General features: G+C 46.5%; 1 protein-coding gene across 19 annotated transcripts in view; it reads left to right on the top strand.

The window, feature by feature from the left end:
- The window catches only part of TENM4 (teneurin transmembrane protein 4), a 929,900-nt gene that overhangs the window by 531,725 nt on the left and 378,096 nt on the right, over positions 1-20,079 (top strand). The gene's annotated exons all lie outside the window — the stretch shown is intronic.

The following is a 20,079-nucleotide window of genomic DNA, read 5'->3' as shown; positions in this document are numbered from 1 at the left end:
ATGCTCCTCCCATGGGCCTTTGTATAAAGGGTATTACTGTGTGGTGCAGAGTGAATAAGGAGAAAAAGTGTGGTGTAATGTGAATAAGGAGCAATGGGTAAGGGGCGGATCTAGCAACGGTGCTAGGAGACCTCAAATTAGCTAAGGCCGACTTTGCTTGGTGCCTCTCGCTGGTTGTCCAGATTGTTGTTTATGTGTCTGAGGTGCATTGCTGCCCTACCTATAGAATACCTGCTTGCTTATGGTGGCAAATGCATTGTTACCGTCATTAAAATAGTCTGTGCAGTGGTTTTTGAGCAATCTTGGAAAATACCAGGATCCATTTTTGAACATGGAGGCTTTACAGGTAATGCCAACTAGACTCCTTTACCAAAGCATTGGCTAAAGTGACACTATTCAAGAAAGGGGTGAACGTGTTGTTTAAAATATGGAGAAATGACCCCAATTGCTGCCCAGTATTAACCCTTTTTAGTGCCATCGTCGCTGTGAGAGATCCTCAAAATATCTGCTAAAAATGCCAGCGCCGCTCACAGCGACTGTTCTCCCTTTATGGGTACAATATGTAAACTTCAATTAATTGGCTCGGCTGTATTTGTATTTATATATAGAAACATAGAAACATAGAATTTGACGGCAGATAAGAAACATTTGGCCCATCTAGTCTGCCCCTTTTTTACCCTTCAGGTAAACTCAACCCTTTTTGATCCTTATTTCTTTGTAAGGATATTCATATGCCGATCCCAAGCATGTTTAAATTGTTCTACTGTCTTAGCCTCTACCACCTCTGATGGGAGGCTATTCCACTTATCCACTACCCTTTCTGTGAAGTAATTCTTTCTAACATTTCCCCTGAACCTACCTCCCTCCAGTTTCAGTGCATGTCCTCGTGTTTTAGTACTTCTTTTCCTTTGAAGAAAATTTCCCACCTGTATACTACAAGAACAGTCGCTGTGAGCAACGCTGGCATTTTCAGCAACATTGGCACTCAAAGGGTTAATATTCTTGCTCATACCGGCACTGACCGCGGTCCTCCCACTTTTGGTAATACTTTTACACTGTGTCATATATGCCCTGTGACCAATTAGCTTAGTTGTGGATGTGACATGACGGGTTTACAGATTTGCCTGTTTAAGATTGTTGCTGTGGCTCAATCTTAAGGTCCATACACACTGGGCGACTATGCCCAGCGTGTATGGACAGCGATGATCGCGTTCATCGCTGCGGGGGAAAGCCGCTCAGTGCATACACACTGAGTGGCTTTACTCCTGCGCGGCGCCGACGGAGGGGGGAAGGACGGCGTTGCATTGCGGAGCGCTATGCAAAGCCGTCCTGAAAGCCGCTCATCTGCTGGTATACACACTGGGCGGCTTTGAGCTTAAAACCGCTCAAACCTGCTGTGTTGAGCAACTTTCAGCTCAAAGTCGCCCAGTGTGTATGGGCCTTTAGATACTCATCCAACCTATCAGTTTTATTGATTGCCTGGGTGTCCGTCATAAATAATTGCTTTTTTCTTTCTTACCAGTAACGATACAAGAGAAGGCTCTGACCCGCCTGTCTATTCATTCTGTATCAATCTTTCAATAAGTTATTAAATAGCTATATGTTATACTGCGTCTTACAAAAATGCATCATAGAACAAGCTCTCAAGATAACGTTCTCGTGTGCGAAATCTAGATGCTTGAAATGTATTGTACAGTGGGCATTGTTCAGGATTATCAGCCATCTCCGGCGCTGAGACGCTCCGCAAAGTGTCATTTAATAAGGATGGGAAGTGCAGGGTGCATAGCAAATTTCTGTTATTACCTCTTTTGTGTAAGGGAACGTCTGTTGGTTTATTGATTCTCTCAGATAATTCTAGGTCAGGACTGTGTCTCCGATAATATCCGTATTCCAGTAGGTGTTCTAGATATGACGTACGCAGCTAATATAGACGCCTGAGAGGGGGAAGGAACTGTATATATATTTATTGCGGCAGGGACAGCATACCTCCATATGAAGGTAATGTGGTGGATTCGGTCCAGGTTTTAGAGCAGCAGGAAAACTGATGTGATCAGGGTTGGGCTGATTAGCAACGCCTGTGCTCTACTTTTAAAGTGTGTCAGTTAGTAATGAGTGCACCTGTCAGGTGACCTGGAAAACGTGAACTGTGTGGGGTCCGGAGGACCGAGTTTGAGAACCACTGCACTAGAACATGCTGTGGAGTTTGTACTATGCTGTGACACCTGTATGCTGCAATGCCGTCACCATCCTTGCCTATGCTGATTACCTGGTATGCTGTTTCCCTCCTACAAAATAAGACCGAATCATAGGAGTAATAAATAGAATAAATATTTCCAAAATAGTAAATAATGCGCTTTCTGTTAGCTGAAATGGGTCTCTTTGTTCCTCCGGCGTATACATAGGGGATGGGGAATCAATGCAATGGATCTGTGCCTACATTTGTGGGGTCTCAGGATACGTCTGGAGATGCACATGGCCCAATTTGAAATGATTTCTTGTAAGCCAAGTATCTAGGTGACACACGCCATACAGTCTCAATGGACCTTACGCTCCGCAATCCCTAGAACGTCATGTCCTTGATTGGAATATAAAGGGTATAACAACATATTGAGTTCTCCTCCTCCTGTACTGTCCGTTTCCTTATGCAGCCCACAGAATAGGGCTCGGTAGTAAAAGTAGCATCTAAGAAGCAAAAGAAGGTGACTATTACTGTGCAAATAACAGCAACATGACTGATTTGAAACCATGACTGTCTCTCAGTGGCATAGCTAAGTTTTGGGCGCCCTTTAGCGGGGGGGGGCACCCCCCCCCCCGCTAGCGCCGCCCCGCCAAGCACCCCCTCCCCCTGCCGCCGCCGCCCCGCCAAGCACCCCCTCCCCCCGCCGCCCCACCGCCCATGCAAACCCCCCCAATCCCCCGCAGCCTTACCTATCGCGCTGGTCCCGGCGGCTCCGTTCTTCTGCTGAGGACCACCACAAAATGGCTGCCCCCATACAGCAGACAGTTTCAGAGAACAGTGTGCTATATGGGGGCGGCCATTTTGTGGTGGTCCTCAGCAGAAGAATGGAGCCGCCGGGACCAGCGAGATAGGTAAGTCTGCGGGGGATTGGGGGGGGGGTGTAACTATAGCACCGCAGCCCCCGGCGCCCCCACATGCACAGCGCCCCCCCGCGGTGGCGGGGGCTGCGGTGCTATAGTTACGCCGCTGCTGTCTCTGGAAATTAGGGACATTGACAAGCGTGACATGTAATTGGCATGCATATCTATGGGTTGGCGTCATTTTAGCCACAGCTGCCAGTGTCGTCTACATGACCCAGATTTGCAGTGTCGACAGGCTGTTCGCCGCAGGGAGGGAGGGAAGGGGGCGGTGGCGAAGCTGGGGGGGACCCCAAGGCAGGTTGTGCAATGTCATTTACATTGTGGTCGCCATTTTGTTATTGTGCTGTAGTGTCAGACTGATCAGCCTTTAGCTGTGTGGAGGTGGAGATCTGTGTTTATAGTGGGGGTGGTTTAAGAAAGGAAATGGCCAGTATTCAGGCTGCATGCAAGCCCCTCCCGTTCTGGCAGAGCAGTAGATTCTGGCTTTGTACAGGTCTTCAGGAACATGGCGCTGGTACCATTTTCCTGCTGACTTCACATGTGCAAATCTCTGGGAAAAATGTCCACCGCACCATTTTCCCAGTGATCTTTGTGGGAGTCCGCAGTGGTAAGTATAATTATAGATGTGCCAATGGATGGTTGACTTGTGATCTTGTTCGGCACCATGAGGTTGCAAGCAGTGAAAAGAGTGGAGAAATGGACCAGTTGAGAAGTTGCCCATAGCAACCAATCAGCAATGACCTTTTTTTTAACAGATTTTACCTCATAAATGCTTCTTTAAAACGGGTTGGTTGCTGTGGGCAATGGGGGTTAGTCTGGTTGATTCGCAAGGCTGTGAATTCACAGCCTTGCAAATCCACCAAACTCCACCCAGCGAATGTCCCAGTGATGTCAGCTGCCAGCCCCTCACAACCGCGTCACCGTCTCATTACCATGAGAACCCTGGGCGCCCATGGAACGCCGGGCGTTTCCATACGCTAACGGGGCAGCCCGGCCCCCCCCCCCCGCCCTTCTCCGCCCCCCATGCAGCGTGTAGGGTGCATGCACCCGGCGAACCGAAAGTTCGCCGTGGGTGCACGCACCCTAGGTCTGCTCATGCGCAGAAACGATCCTGCGCAGACGTGCAACATCGGTCCTCCATGCGAATGCACGGAAAACCAAATGGATAAGAATAACCCCCAATATCTCCACTCTCCTCCAGTCATTGCTTGAAACATGAACTCATATATACTTTACCAAGGGTCAAGCCGCCACCTCCTCTGGTATCCTCTATAACTGTCTGTTGTGAGGCAGCGGCCATTTTTGGAGGGATGTTTTTAATGGGAGCAGGAGCGACAAAAGTTACAGTATTTATAAAGACTGGTACACGGGTGACTGAGGGGGAAGGTGCTATAACGCATAGCAACCTTGGTCATTTGTTGCTATGGGCCAGATAGCGTTATTAGTGGGTTCCATAGATGCCCCCAATGTACATTATATACACGCTGCATACAGTACGGTGCATACAGTAATGACGGCAGGTGATGCTCCCAGGCTCTTTGTTAATTTGCTAGCCTACTCAAACTTCCTAAAAACAAAGGGCCTTATTCTGGTTGGAGCGGCCGGGCCGTACGCGTACGTCCCGGGATTTTTTATGATCTGCGCATGCGTACATTCGCTAATGCGCAGGCGCGAACACTCCACAACGCTTACGGCCGGGTCTCTACGTGCGAAAAAACCTATACGCGAGTGTACGGGCATTGGGGGCGGCATAGGGGCGTGATGAGGGGAGCGGCCGAAATAATGAGGGAAAATGGGCGTAAATATGGGTGTACACGGGGGTGTGCACCAAAAATGAGCGGTGCTACTACCGCACGATCGACTAAAGCACCGTTCATTTCGGACACAAAACAGGCGGCCGCCAACCGCCATCTCAAACCACCCCTACAGATACCGCATGCCAGCGTGCGCCTGGGTTAGCTAATTTACGCTGATTACTACTCAAACACATACACCTGAATGTAATAAGCAATGCTGCAGTCTATTAAGTCCAAACCATGATTTCACTACCTGCAAGCCACACACAGCACTCTAACACATTGGAAGCTTATCTTTCTATACTTCTCTACATTTAAAGGTTTGTTTAATTTAAGGTAAGAATCTTTGTAAGACCTGCTTATATATGCTAAGGTAGGTATTTGTTAAACAGTTCGACACATTCACTACGTGCTTTCATAGACTTTACACAGTAGCACACTCAATCTACACAAGTCGACATGTGTCAACGTGTTCACTCTAATACAAACATAGGTTTTGTATTTATGATACAATAACATAAACCACATCTAACACCTACAAAGGATGTTTCAGCAATGTTTTAAGCCCATGCCCACTATTTTGCACATTAATTAATTTAATCAATTAATTAATTTTCATAATTATAGTTGAAAGGCAAGATTTGCAGGTCCATATATATGAAGGGTATGTCAGCGTACACGGACGTACGCTCACTCTCACGAGCGGTGACATAAGCTGACTTTTCTATTGAAAACAATAGGGACCCGTCCGTGCAAGCTGGCGTACGCTCAGATCTCCGCAAGAAGTCGGTGGGAAGACGGACGAGAGACGTCCGTAAACGGTGGTGTTCGCTCAATTGTACGCCAGTTGTCGAAGTGTAAGGGCTGGCCCGTCCGTGTACGTTGGCGTACGCTCAATTGTACGCCACTCCCCTTTGACGTTGTTTCTGGCCGTACGTATGCGGCTGAGTTGTGGGTGGACTTAACCCCAACGGCCGCGTACGGATAGCGTACGTTAATAGCGAACGTACGCACGTTTGGCCGCTCCAACCAGAATAAGGCCCAAAATCCTTATTTTAGTAGCAAGTGTCACAGGAGCAGCTGAGATACCTCACTTCTCAACAGACTGTCATTTATCACCTGTTTTATGCTCAGGGTAGCTGCTAATATATTCATTTTCAAGAGGAAAAATATATTTGAAAAGTCAGTGATTCTTTAACATTCAGTAGAATTTATAATGCATTATAGGCTACAGTCTAAACTCTGCATGAAATACATCACATCGGTGGCAGGCAAAAGGGCTAGGAGCCATTCATTGGGATTCTCCTAATTATTGTCCTACTTCTAGCATTTAGCGAGGCAAAATAAGCCCTACCCTGATCTGTGCAAACCACACCTCCAACTCGTGCAAACCCAACTCTTTCTTATGAAGCCACACCCACTTTCCAGTGCCAGAGTAGGGATGGACATCGGAAGCCCATCATCAAATGACTGACCGTCGCATCAAAAGAATTTGATGAAATAACTATTTGATTTGCAGATGTACAAAAAAAATAGATAAAAAATATTACCCCTGGGCCCTCTATCTAGGGGCACCCTATGGTTGGCATGTATTTAAAAAAAAAAGGTTATGTGAATGGGAGTGGGGTAGTGCTGCAGCTTCACCTATCTGCCAATGTGACAATGACTAATGATGCTGAGCATCAGGAGCCAAGACACACTGATTGCACAAGTGTGCAGTGCATTTTTGGGAGTTGACGAAGTACCATGAGATTTTGTACGAGAGGTTATAGACTGAGCGGCTTGTGCTGAGCACTGCTTGGTGGAGCTCATCAAATGCTTCATCAAAAGGCCCATGGAGGACAGCAGCAGCAGCGGCCTTGTCATGGGAGGGTTTTTACTCACAGGTAACCCTGCCCAAAGTAACCCGGGCCTGGGTCTGACTAAAAGCAATGGAAACAAAGCATGTGGCTGTGTTTTTTTTGTTCAGTGGTAAAAGAATTCAAGGCCGAAAGTACATCTAATTCAGATCTGATTACAATGACAATTATCGAGACACTGCGCATGCGCCTGGGCCGCTTTGTGTGTGCGCGATGCCCGACAGCGATAAAAACTTGCTACTTTTTTCCTGCGCTAGCCCTTTGCAAGGTGATTGACAGGAAGCTAACGTCTGGGGGTGGTAACCAGCCAAGTAAGTCCCTGGCTACTTGGAGTTTACGATGAGCGGTGACCAGTGTAAAAATCATTCGATGGTGAGAGTCTAACGAATGGTTGCGGACATTTTGCTCAGCTGCGAATTCTACGCTAGGTGTACACATCTATTTGTGGCCACAGGCCCTACTGTATATTTGCTACACCAGTGGCACCGCAGCTATCAAACAAGTAACTGCAAGTCCTTATAAGCAGCATGAGAGGAACTTTAATAGGTTTGTGCGCATGACATCATATTCCACATGGAACACAGCAGGGTTCTCTCTCTCTCTGTCTGTCCTCCTGCATGGGCCGTGGCAGAGAAAGGCCTTCTTCTTTTTCATCTGGTAACTCTATAGCACTGCTCAGCGCACACCAAACGCTTGGCTGAACCCATTGCATTCAGAAGCAAGTATGGTTCCCTATTCACAGATCACATCTAGACATCAGAGCCAGGGGAGCAGGGAAGCGTGGCTTTCCTCGCTGCATTTCTCTCTCACCTACTGGGATTTCCATGGCTTCAAACAGATCTACAGATTGGTAAATGTATTACTGAACCCACATTGTGCCTACAGCCTCGTGCTCAGTTATACAGTTATTACTGAAGATGGCCAAATACTTTATGTTCAAGTCTATGCTGGGAAACTATTTGTTTTCCTATCATGGCAACCTGCATCCAGCTTGACTGATAGGTTATTTCCAAAATAATTGATGAGCCCGACCTCATAAATGCCCTTTGCAATTGTCCTTCAGAGATGTGGAAGATGGGAGAGTAGAATAAATGTGTTATGGTCAGGTCATGGTTTATAAATCAAAACAAGGACTAATACTGTGCCTAACCCTAGTCCTGCACTTATCGGTAGGCATGGTCCACAGAGAAAAGGGTCCACAGAGATCAGGGCAGAAGAGTAGGTTTCTACCAGGCCACTGGAGGCAGAGCAAACAGTGGTGTCCTCCCACCCAGTCCCCGTCCTCTTTGGTGGCTCCAGCTAGCACATGTGCTAGGCAAGGGTCCACTCCACAGAGTCAAGAGTCCACAATGACAGAGGTCTACTTCACCAAGAAAAAAAGATTCCACAAAGTCAAGGGTCCCTGATGATAAGGTTCCACAGAGACAAGGGTCCACAGAGATCAGGGCAGAAGAGTAGGTTTCTACCAGGCCACTGGAGGCAAAACAAACAGTGGTGCCCTCCCACCCATTTCCCTTCCTCTCCGGTGGCTCCAGCTAGCACATGTGCTAGGCAAGGGTCCACTCCAGAGTCAAGGGTCCACAATGACAAATGTCCACTTCACCAAGAAAAAGATTCAACAGAGACAAGGGTCCACTCCACAGAGAAAAGAGTCCCCATTGACAAGGGTCCCCAGAGAAAAGGGTCCATAATGATAAGGGCCCACAGAGGCACATATACAAAAAAACATAGATAATATATAAATAAGCCTCAGGATAATGTTTATCAAACAACATGTGTATTACAGTATATTCACTAAAAACACCTGTTTTCGGGGCTACACACAAACCCTTAGGATGCCATGGATGCATACACACGTGTCCTCCTCATACGTCTTTGCTGCAGTGTCACCAAACAGCCCTTCTTGGCAATCCAGGTTCCCCGAGACTCACCCAGCATTGAGTATCTTTGTTGCCAAAAAAATGCATCTTAGATGTAACATGAGGTGACAAGACACACAAGGAGACTGTGCTGAATAAACCCCCCTCCCATTTTCAGTCACAAAAAGCAGCCCCCATATCTTTTTATGCCAAATATACTGAGCATGGCCCCAGCAGGTAATGCCATCTTCATATGGCCTAAACCAGTGGTTCCTAACCCTGATCCTAAAGTACTCCCCACAGTTCATGTTTTCCAGGTCTCCTGGGTTTTTTATTTTGTTCTAATGTGACACAGTGCACGACTGAAATGACTTGGAAAACGTGAACTGTTAGTAGTACTTGAGGGCAAGGATTGGGAGCCACTGGCCTAAGCCATTGTATCCAATAAACTATATTCTGCAAAGGATAATTGGAGATGTATCCTTAGCCCCTCCTCCCCCCACATTGTATTGACCACGTCCTGGGTGTGGAATGATTGCTCAACACTGTCAACATTTATCATGTTTACCAGGATATATTGATATTTTGAATTGTCAACAACCAGTCCCTGGTGGTCTAGTGGCTTCTTTCCAACTACATTTCTGGGTCCCGTTATGTGACCATAACTCCTAGTGCTGTTCTCCAATGCTGCAATGTTCTCACCTTATTCCTAAACATCCCACTGGTGCCTAACCTCCCCTCCCCCACAGCCTAACCCTAACCTCCCCTCCCCCACAGCCTAATCCTAACCTACCATCACCCACAGTCTAACCCTAACATCCCACCCAGCCTAACCCTAACCTCCCCTCCCCCACAGCCTAACCATAACCTCCCCTCCCACACAATTTAACCCTAACCTACCCCCCCAGCCTAACACTAATCTCCCTTCCACCACAGCTTAAGGGCTATTTCACATGCTCCGGCTCCTGCTGGGCGGCGAAATCCCACACGGCCAGGAAGCCATAACGCACACAGCAGTTTACAATGGTAGGGATGGCCACAGCCCGGCAGCCGTCCCTTCCAGTGGTGGGATCCAGCAGCAACCGGGCGGCCGGGCCGTGGCCGCCCCGTGTGAATGGACACAATAGTGTCCATTAACAACTACTGTGTGTGCCCTCCCCACAGCCTAACCCTAACCTGCCCTCCCCCACAGCCTAACCCTAACCTCCCCTCTCCCACAGCCTAACACTAACCTCCCCACAGCCTAACCCTAACCTGTCCTCCCCCACAGCTTAACACTAATCTCCCCCACAGCCTAACCCTAAGCTGCCCTCCCCCACAGCCTAACCCTAAACTGCCCTCCCCCACAGCCTAACCTCCCCTCTCCCACAGCCTAACCATAAAGGCCTCTCCCCCACAGCCTAACCCTAACCTGCATCTGCAGACATAACTAACCCTCACTATTGGCATCCTAAACTGTTTCCAGTTAGTGGATGTTGACCTATTGCCTGTCAACAGTTATAAATATGATGACGCTCTGATGTCGACATTGTGGTTATTACTGTCAACCATTCAACTGTATACCATTGTGTATACCTATAAAATCATATTTAAAAAAAAATTAGTTGGCCTTTCAGACAGAGTATTGGAAGAACCATTGAAATGTGAAATTAAAATATTTAAATGGGAATTTTCCAGGATCACAAAGGGCGACACCTCTGCATTGAAATCCCATTTACATTAGTTTGCGCCACATGGAATTAAGAGGAATTAATTTTTTGCAGCGCGACATCTTTGCATACGATATGAATGGTATTGATTCTGACACTTGTAAATGTGGTAGAAGATTAATCTTGTGAAATAATTCAGAGTTAATAACTTTTCATAGTTTTAGAATTAATAGATGAGGACCATCGTACAGTTTTACTGTACCATTCCCAAGATGCAACCTGTTTCAGAAGAAGGATCGCGCCTCTATCTCAATCCAAGGCTTCGTAAATAGACACCAGAGTTTGGTATAAGACGTCCCATGTTGTGGCTGGTGTAGGGCAGAATGACCACCTGGTGGCTGGTGTACAGCGGAATGACCACCTGGTGGCTGGTGTACAGCAGAATGACCACCTGGTGGCTGGTGTACAGCGGAATTACCACCTGGTGGCTAGTGTACAGCAGAATTACCACCTGGTGGCTGGTTTACAGCAGAATTACCACCTGGTGGCTAGTGTACAGCAGAATGACCACCTGGTGGCTAGTGTACAGCAGAATGACCACCTGGTGGCTGGTGTACAGCAGAATGACCACCTGGTGGCTAGTGTACAGCAGAATGACCACCTGGTGGCTGGTGTACAGCAGAATGACCACCTGGTGGCTGGTGTACAGCAGAATGACCACCTGGTGGCTAGTGTACAGCAGAATGACCACCTGGTGGCTGGTGTACAGCAGAATGACCACCTGGTGGATGGTGTACAGCAGAATTACAACCTGGTGGCTAGTGTACAGCAGAATTACAACCTGGTGGCTAGTGTATAGAAGAATTACCACTTGGTGGCTAGTGTACAGCAGAATGACCACCTGGTGGCTGGTGTACAGCAGAATTACCACCTGGTGGCTAGTGTACAGCAGAATGACCACCTGGTGGATGGTGTACAGCAGAATGACCACCTGGTGGATGGTGTACAGCAGAATGACCACCTGGTGGCTAGTGTATGGAAGAATTCCCACCTGGTGGCTTGTGTCTAGCAGAATTATGACCTGGTGGCTAGTGTACAGCAGCATTATCACCTGGCGGCTAGTGTACAGCAGAATTAACACCTGGCAGCAAGTATACTACAGAATTTCCACCTAGTGGCTAGTGTACAGAAGCATTATCACCTGGCTGCTAGTGTACAGCTGAATTAACACTTGACGGCTAGTATACAGCAGAATGACCACCTGGGGGCTAGTGTACAGCAGAATTACCACCTGGTTACTTGTGCACAGCAGACATCCCACCTAGGGGCTAGTGCACAGCAGAATTACCACCTGGTGGCTGGTGTAGGGCAGAATGACCATCTAGTGGCTGGTGTACAGCAGAATTACCACTTGGTGGCTAGTGTACAGCAGCATTACCACCTGGTGGTTGTTGTACAGCAGAATTACCACCTGGTTACTTGTGTACAGCAGAATTACCACCTGGTTACTTGTGTACAGCAGACTTCCCACCTGGGGGCTAGTGCACAGCAGAATTACCACCTGGTTACTTGTGTACAGCAGAATTACCACCTGGTTACTTGTGTACAGCAGACTTCCCACCTAAGGGCTAGTGCACAGTAGAATTACCACCTGGTGGCTAGTGTAGAGCAGAATGACCATCTAGTGGCTGGTGTACAGCAGAATTACCACTTGGTGGCTAGTGTACAGCAGAATTACCACTTGGTGGCTAGTGTACAGCAGCATTACCACCTGGTGGTTGTTGTACAGCAGAATTACCACCTGGTTACTTGTGTACAGCAGACTTCCCACCTGGGGGCTAGTGCACAGCAGAATGACCACCTGGTGACTAGTGTAGCAGACTTCCCACCTAGTGGTTGGTGTACACCCACCCAAAAAGGAACCTTTCTTTTTGCTGTTCTCACGCAGTCTCTATTTCTTAAGCCTTTAATCAGTTATTTTGCTTTTTAAGCTAGAAAAGATTTTGTTGTTTTCAGGTTTAAAAAAAAAAACACATTACATTTGCAGAAAACACGCAATTATATTCTGTCGTGTGCAAATACTACCAGAGACGACACACAATTCAGACTATCACTGTAGGTCAGCGAATACTAATTGCCTAATAATTATCTCTGCCAAGGTTACCTGTGACCTGGAGGAAAATATTTTTTCTCTTGTTAGCGCTATGCATCTCCTCCGGGGACTTTTCTGCTTTCTTCAGATTTATAATTTTCCTAGCAGTTGGATGTAGAGGTTAGCTTAAGCACTGGCTAAATTTTAGCCACACAGATAAATCCATCAGAGATGAGGAAAACACTAGGTTGGCAGAAAAACCCAGATTGAAAACACAATTGAAAATAAGCTGTAAAAGCAGGAGCTCAGCTTGACATAGCTTCACATGAAGATTGAAAAATTAAACAGAAAATCTCTGCTTGCCAAAGATATTGGAAGGGATTCTGCAGAGGGAAGATATACCGGATCCCTGGGGGATGGGGTGGGGGTGGACTTGCCTCTCTCCTGTGTCTACAAACACAGATGTATGCTATTTGCATCAGCAACATCAATGCAAATAAATCCATCGTACCCGCTTTTTGGGGGAAAAGAATAGTATCGATGTCCTGTTTCTTTTCTAGATTGTATTTCCTGTTCAGTGGGCGGATTTATTTAGTAAATTCGCCATAACATATGAATGATGTAAATGGCTGTAAACTTAAATGCGCTGGAGATTGCCGCGGCTCGCTTCTGTGTTTTGCAGAAATACTTTTCTTTTGCATTTCGTTTATTTGTTGTATTGTTTTCCGTCCGGACAGATGTTTCCTCTCTGTTATGTTCTACTGATATTTAAGCCTAAGGATTCTTTCGCCCAGAATGCAATAGCTATTTACAATGTAATGCTCGGCATATGTTCGAGTGGTCTTTAAATGGGGAATATATAATGATCGAGGGAGTAATATCTCGCTACATAAAATCAATATAAATGTTCCTGCTATTCGTGAGTTTCGGCAATTGTGCTATTTATATGATGGAACCAATAGATTATTTGAGACGGGTATGGGTTTAAGGGTCAGAGGTACGTTTATGCAAAACATCCATTTGCAGGGAAAATCGACGAGCAAGGGTGTCAGGCAGCCGTGCAAGCGGCGTTTAATTTGCAGCGTTGCGTGCGGACCAGAATAAGTGTAATAACTGACATGCATGCTTTGTTAATTTAACTTTTTGACTCACTGTACATCAGCAGGCAAATTTATCATACTGTAGTAGTGAAAGACCCAACTATGGAAATGTCCTGGGTTTTGCAGGATAGGTATTTATGGTTGTACTGTAGACCATGAAATTAGAGGGTGCAGCACTCTATGGGCACAGCGGGAGAATGTGTGAAAAATATGCTCCGTGTCCACCGCGTTCTTTAAGGTTGTGGAATGGTTTGCAGTGTGGCAAGGTGTATATTGATGGAATCAGCAGGCAGGCTGCCTGGCACAGGTGTTGTTTCCTCTTCTTTATGGTTTAGCTGGGCATCACTTGGCACTACGTGACTGATTTTCTTTATACGGCTATTTTTTTTTTTTTTTCGCTTTCATTGTGGTATATTGAGAGCGTTTTATTCCCTTTTAGGTTGTGTTTGGTTCCCGGAGAGGGGATGATTTTTATTTTTAGATTCGGTATTCCTGATAACAGTGTTTTTATTCATTTGGGGTAAGATTTGGAATATAACAGTGTTTACTTTAATGATATCTTTAGAACAGGTGAGCTATGTTTTGTTTTATATCTATGTAGTCGCAGTGTTCACAAGCTTGTTTAGGCTTATTTGGTCCTTTCTTGTCATTTAAGGTTGCTACAATAATTATTGTCTAGTTGTTAGAGGTTGCTAATTCTGTGTAAATGGAAATTTGGGAGGTGATTCAAGTTATCTCGCAATAATATGATTCCGTCCCCGTTTCAGGGACTGTGCATGCGCACGTGCAGTCCAATGTTCCCTCTAATTTTACGAAGGCTGTGTGCGGCAAAAGATTTTGGCTGTGCAACTTTGGAAGGAAATTAAAAATTTTGTGCGTCACTTATATATAACTGGAAAATGACGTTCAGCATTTGTGTTAACTTTACTTTAAAATGATATTAAACATTCAAAACACAACACACAATGTAGTTAATGTAGTTAACACATTAATTGAGTCTACAACAGCAAAAAGTGGACCACTGCTGCTTTGTGCGCTCATTTGGAATGTCTGTGCGCACGCTCGGCAGGTTGTGTGCGCGCGCACACGCGCACAGCTTAGAGGGAACACTGGTGCAGTCCCCTTTGCGATTTGGCTTCGGCAACTTGCGCAGTCGCCGAGCTTTTCTCAAACATCGGGGCGGGCCAGGGGTGGACGGTGGTGGGAATGTTGCTTGCCCATGGAAACGCCCAATGTTTTATGTGTGTCGCCATTAAACCGCTGGGTGTCCCCATGGGTACGCGGGCAGGAGGCTGATGTCGCAGGACGTAAGCCGCCAACCCTGTCTTCGGCCAGGCGCACGCAAATAAAAGTCAGTTTTCTGACTTATATTTGCGAAGGCAGGAGAAATCATCGATGGACCGGGAATCGGCAGCGACATATAAAAATATTTTAATATTTAGAAAATAGAGAATCTTTGATATGAGTCAAAGAGTTCAAATAACAAAGCATAGCACGTCAGTTATTCAATTTTAAACATATAGTGACAGAACCGGCCATATGTTTTTTTTTTTGTGTGAATCCACCAATTCTGTAGCATTTCCATCACCTGGAAAACTTCAATCCGATAATTTGGACTTGCGCGTCTGACCCACGGAGTAATCCTTTATGTACCAGAGTTATTCAAAAACTTTGACCCATTTCCAGCAGTGGGTTTATAAGCTTTGAAATGACGTGAGAGTGGCAGCTGCCGACTGATCCTCATATGATCTCTCTCTCCTGCCAACATGTACCGACAGACAGCAGGTTCTGGCTGGGCCACCTCAAGCCCCAGCCAAGACAATAGTAAATATTTGGTCAATTACCTCTTAATCCACGAGGATATAGAGCAAATCCACAAATCCAGCTTGTTTTCTAAATTGTGTGTCCTGAGTGTGAGGGTTTAATTAATGTGTTATGAAGACGTTTGCATCTCAGGCGACCGAGAGATTATCAATTAGGGAGGCTCCCTTAGTTCTTGGGTAGGTTCCTATATTATTTCTATTTCATTCTCATATATTAAAAACAGTCTTTCCTAACTGTAATTATCGTTTGTCTCCAGATTTGTTTGATTCAAGGACAAGAAAACCAAGTTAAGAAGGGGGTGGGGCGTGCAAGGCATTCTGTACTCCGAGCCCCCTTTTGTCAGGGCCCCTCCCCCTGGGCGGAGCACATTGACATCACTAGCTTTCTCTCTTGTGCAGCAGCAGAACCAGGAAGTCAAATTGCGAGCAGGACGGTATGCAGTGCAGGTAGAGACATAGGGGTATCAGTTTTCATGGAGCTTCCTGACCTGAGGAGAGATAGAAGGGTGGAGGGAGCAGTAAGTGACACACGGTTCACGGCTTTTCCTCCTCCCCGTATGGGTGTCTGGGCATTAATAAACTATCGGGGAGATTTACTACTTTCACTTACTTCACATGGTCTGTTGCTATGGGCAACCATTCAGATATGAGCTATTCTCTTTTAGAAGGTGCTAAACGAAGTCAATTCTGAAATGCCTGGGCACGCCTACGTTTTCCTCTGACACTCTCAGAAAACGTCCGGTGACCTCCCCCATCTTCCTGTCAATCAACTTCGCGAATGGCCGGCGATCAAAAACTTAGCAGGAGTTTATCGCAGTACGGCCTCGCTCATGCGCATTCTATCGATTATCGCCCGGCCTGAGAATTTGCAGACACCCGATCAGGTCTAAATAACCTCCAATATACTATTTATTTACTCAAATATCACAAATCAATTAAGGGGTGGATGTAGCACACAGGTAATACCATGCATTATCAGGCCATGGGAGTGATATTGACTGCAGTGATTGATACAGTCACCAGTAATTAAATGAAGCAATATTCAGCCTGCCTAATAACAAAGTATTATATGTGACACTAATTAACACCAGGAAGATGAATACACAAAGTGAATGTGTAACCCCTGTGCAGGCAATTAACCCGCCCAGGGAACCTTACTAGATTGTGTAACCAATGCACACGTTCCGCTTCCTGATATAATCACCGACTCAGGCTACAAACTGCAGCTCAGCGAAACACACACGCTGTCATTAATATCCAATAATCACATTATGGCTACGATGCTTACACTATTAAGGTTTAATAATAAAAGCAACCATCTGATTGGCTGGTCTTTGTGGATAATAAATAACCCCACAGTGCTAGTATCACTCCCCAGATGATGGAATATTGTTTATCCCTGAGGAACGGTACTCTCAGCTAGAGAACAACGTCTATGCGATAAATCCGCCGATGCAGTGGCGAGCTCGCCCCCTGGGCACCATCACTCAGAATGCACCGGGAGCTGTAAATAGATGCTGCAATCTGCACACTAGGGATGGCCATCGACCATCTATAATTAGAAATCGATGGTTTATGGCCAATGTCAAATAGTTTTGCCATCGATGTGGGAGAACCAGATGGTTTCCCACCATCGATGTCAAGCTTAAACAAATAGTTTCGTTTTTGCTTTATCCCCAAGGTGCTGGGGCACGGAGCATAGCTCCGCCCCCAGGTACCTGCGAAGCCCCGCCCACACAATTTGATTGGCCCACAGACCAATCAATCAATGAAAATGGATGACCGTCGATATGTAAATACATTGATGGTCATCCATTGAATATTTCTGCACTATCGATGGTCAGTTGCACTTTTGCCATCGATGGCAACCATCGATGGCAAAGGGCACACCCAGGAGAGGAATCCATTCTTATCAGCAGACCAAGCAAACGCCATACTTTTTTAAAGTTTACTTTCTGGCCAAACAGTATACCCCACACTCAGATCTACCCTGGCCCAATTGTTTGTTAATATTAATCATCTTATTTATGATAGTAAATATCAAATACAGTATGGTACAGGTTACATCTCCATGCCAGGTCAGACCCGGGACACAGCCCTTTTCCACTGCAGCGCCACCCCAGATGGCACACGGGTTACTTGGCACATGGGTGCATTGTCTTTTGGCCAGCGCTTGGAGTTGACCTCATTTCCTAGTGCCAGAAAAAAAACGTCAGATTCATGGTCTCAGCCCAACAAATCTACACCCCTTAATGTTGCCCACATCATGCCGCGGACCAGCCTGGCACTCTGGGCTGGGCTGTCCCCAGATTCTGAAACACACCTTTACTAGGCCCGCACTGCTGACAGCAGAGGGATAAACAGTGTGTAGGTCAACACCAAAATGTTGACGTCGACATGGACAAAAGATCGACATGCACTGGGATGGTATTGACAAAAAACTTGACAGGTACAAGGTCAATATTAATAATAAGTCTACACAAGCAAAAGGTATATTTTTGTCACTTTTTTTCTTCTCAATGTTGACCCCTGAGCAGGTGGACCCCATTTAGTGGGGATGCAGTCAAAATCCCGACAGGGTCAAAATCCCGAATGGGTCATAATACCGACAAGGACAAAATCCCGACAAGGACAAAATCCTGACATTTAAAATACCGACAAGTACAAAATCCCGACAAGGTCAAAATACCGACATATAGAATGTACAGGTGAAACTGTCAACATGACTTTGGGTCGACAGGTCGCGAGGTCGACATGGGTTTTTTCACTGTTTTTTGACCCGACATATGCCGACAGGCGGTATTTCATGCCCTACCATCCACTAGGGCATGGTGGGAGAATAAAATAGTGTGCCGAGCGCAGCGAGGCACCGTGCCCAAAGCTTTGCGAGAGAAGCGAGCGATGCGAGGGGCTGCGGTTCACCTCCAACTGTGTCCATGTCGACTGTGTCGACAATCTGTTCAAAAATCAGTAAAAAAACCTCGCGACCTCTCGACCCAAAGTCATGTTGACAGTTTCACCTGCCCATTCTATATGTCGGTAGTTTGTCCATGTTGGGATTTTGACCGTTGGGATTTCATACAGAATACATTTAGTGTACCACTTAGTGGGGGTCCTGGCATGCTTCATGCCAGGACCCCCCACTCCGCTATTGCTGTGCTCTGCACACTTTACCAGTGGCGGATCCGGAGGTGGGGCTGCAGCACAAATAGGGGATTTCACACCAACTGCCATTCCAAACTGTCTCACTGGCAGGGGGTGTGGCTCCCCTATTTATACATTTTGATCTGTGCTGCAGCCACCCCTCTGAAGCCACCACTGCACTTTACCGTTCCCATTTGGAGGCCAAATGGATGTTAAAGTAAAAAATCATAATAAACCCACAACCCACCATCCACTAGGGCGTGGCAGGAGAATAAAATAGTGTGCCGAGTGAAGTGAGGCGAGGGGACGTGGTGCTATGTTTCAGTGTCCATGTCGACTGTGTCGACATTCGGGACCAAAAAACTTGACAAAACTCCAAGTCGACCTTTGGACTGGGTCCTTCCCCATGTCAACCTAATGCTTGTGTCAACCTAATGACCTAATTCATGTCGACTTTCATCCATGTCGACATTCAATCATGTCGATCTTCTTGCATGTCGACCTAGTTGCTATCTGTCCAATGGTCCATACCACTCCTGGGAGGACCTTCATCCTCCTCTCTGTCACACACTGGTCAGTGTCACATTGTTTCTGAATGATGACAGGTGCGTTGTGCTGTTATTTTCTCCTTTATTTCAACGCGGACTGTTAAATAGAAGCACACAGAGCCCATTCCCTCCTCGGCTGCCACTGAAATCTTCCATCCGCCGCCGTAAAATACCCATATATAGGAGCAGAATGGCGTTCCGTGTCGGATGCGAGAGATAAACGAGGGTGGAAGCGTCTCTTCCCTCCCTGTGCCGGGCGTAAATCTCTCATAGTGTTTTATTTTAGGTAGAGAACGGATTATAATCGGCTATAACGGCGATAGCGAGCTCTTCACGGAGATCACTACAAAGGGTTTATTTACCGCCAATGGAACCCATCTCTTTTATGCCATTACTTAACCTCTATGTCATTCTCTGGTATTTTTTAGGAGGAAATTTTTTTTTGCTTTATGTTTTTTTAAACGTCTGGTGAATGAGCCCCAATCAGCTCATTTTAGTATGCTCTGAGCAACCTTAGGTGTGCTAACCAGAATAACCCCCAAAGTGGAGATAAAGCACCAGCCAATGAACTGTTTGAAAATGTCAGCTGCGAATTGATTGGCCGATGCTTTATCTCTTCTCCAGGCTTAATACATCAGCCCCACAGAGTGGTCGGCTGCTGGAAGATAATGTTCCTGCAGTGGTCACTCAGAGTCACCTCCCATCACCTATGCCTCTCCCACCACGGGATGCAGTCAAAATCCCGATGGTCAAAATACCGACGGTCAAAATCCCGACAAGGTCAAAATACCGACAATTAAAATCCCGACATGGTCAAAATCCCAACAAGGTCAAAATACCGACATATAGAATGTAGACAGGTGAAAAAGTCAACATGACTTTCAGTCGGCAGGTCGCGAGGTCGACATGGGTTTTTTCACTGTTTTTTTTGACCCGACGTGCGCACAGCGTTTATTCCCCGCTGCTTAGCAGCTGACAGGGGGGACTCCCAACAGCCCCCCCACACCGCGGGACACTGCCGCCCGCGGGTGGGACATCGGGACAGGCCCTGACAATCGGGACTGTCCCGATAAAATCGGGACTGTTGGGAGGTATGAAAAACGTCATGTT

This window comes from Crinia signifera, chromosome 2 (genome assembly GCF_055691185.1).
Source record: "Crinia signifera chromosome 2, ASM5569118v1, whole genome shotgun sequence".
Taxonomy (NCBI): Eukaryota; Metazoa; Chordata; class Amphibia; order Anura; family Myobatrachidae; genus Crinia; species Crinia signifera.
The sequence above is the reverse complement of the archived record's forward strand: the minus strand, read 5'-3'. Positions and strand labels throughout refer to the sequence as shown.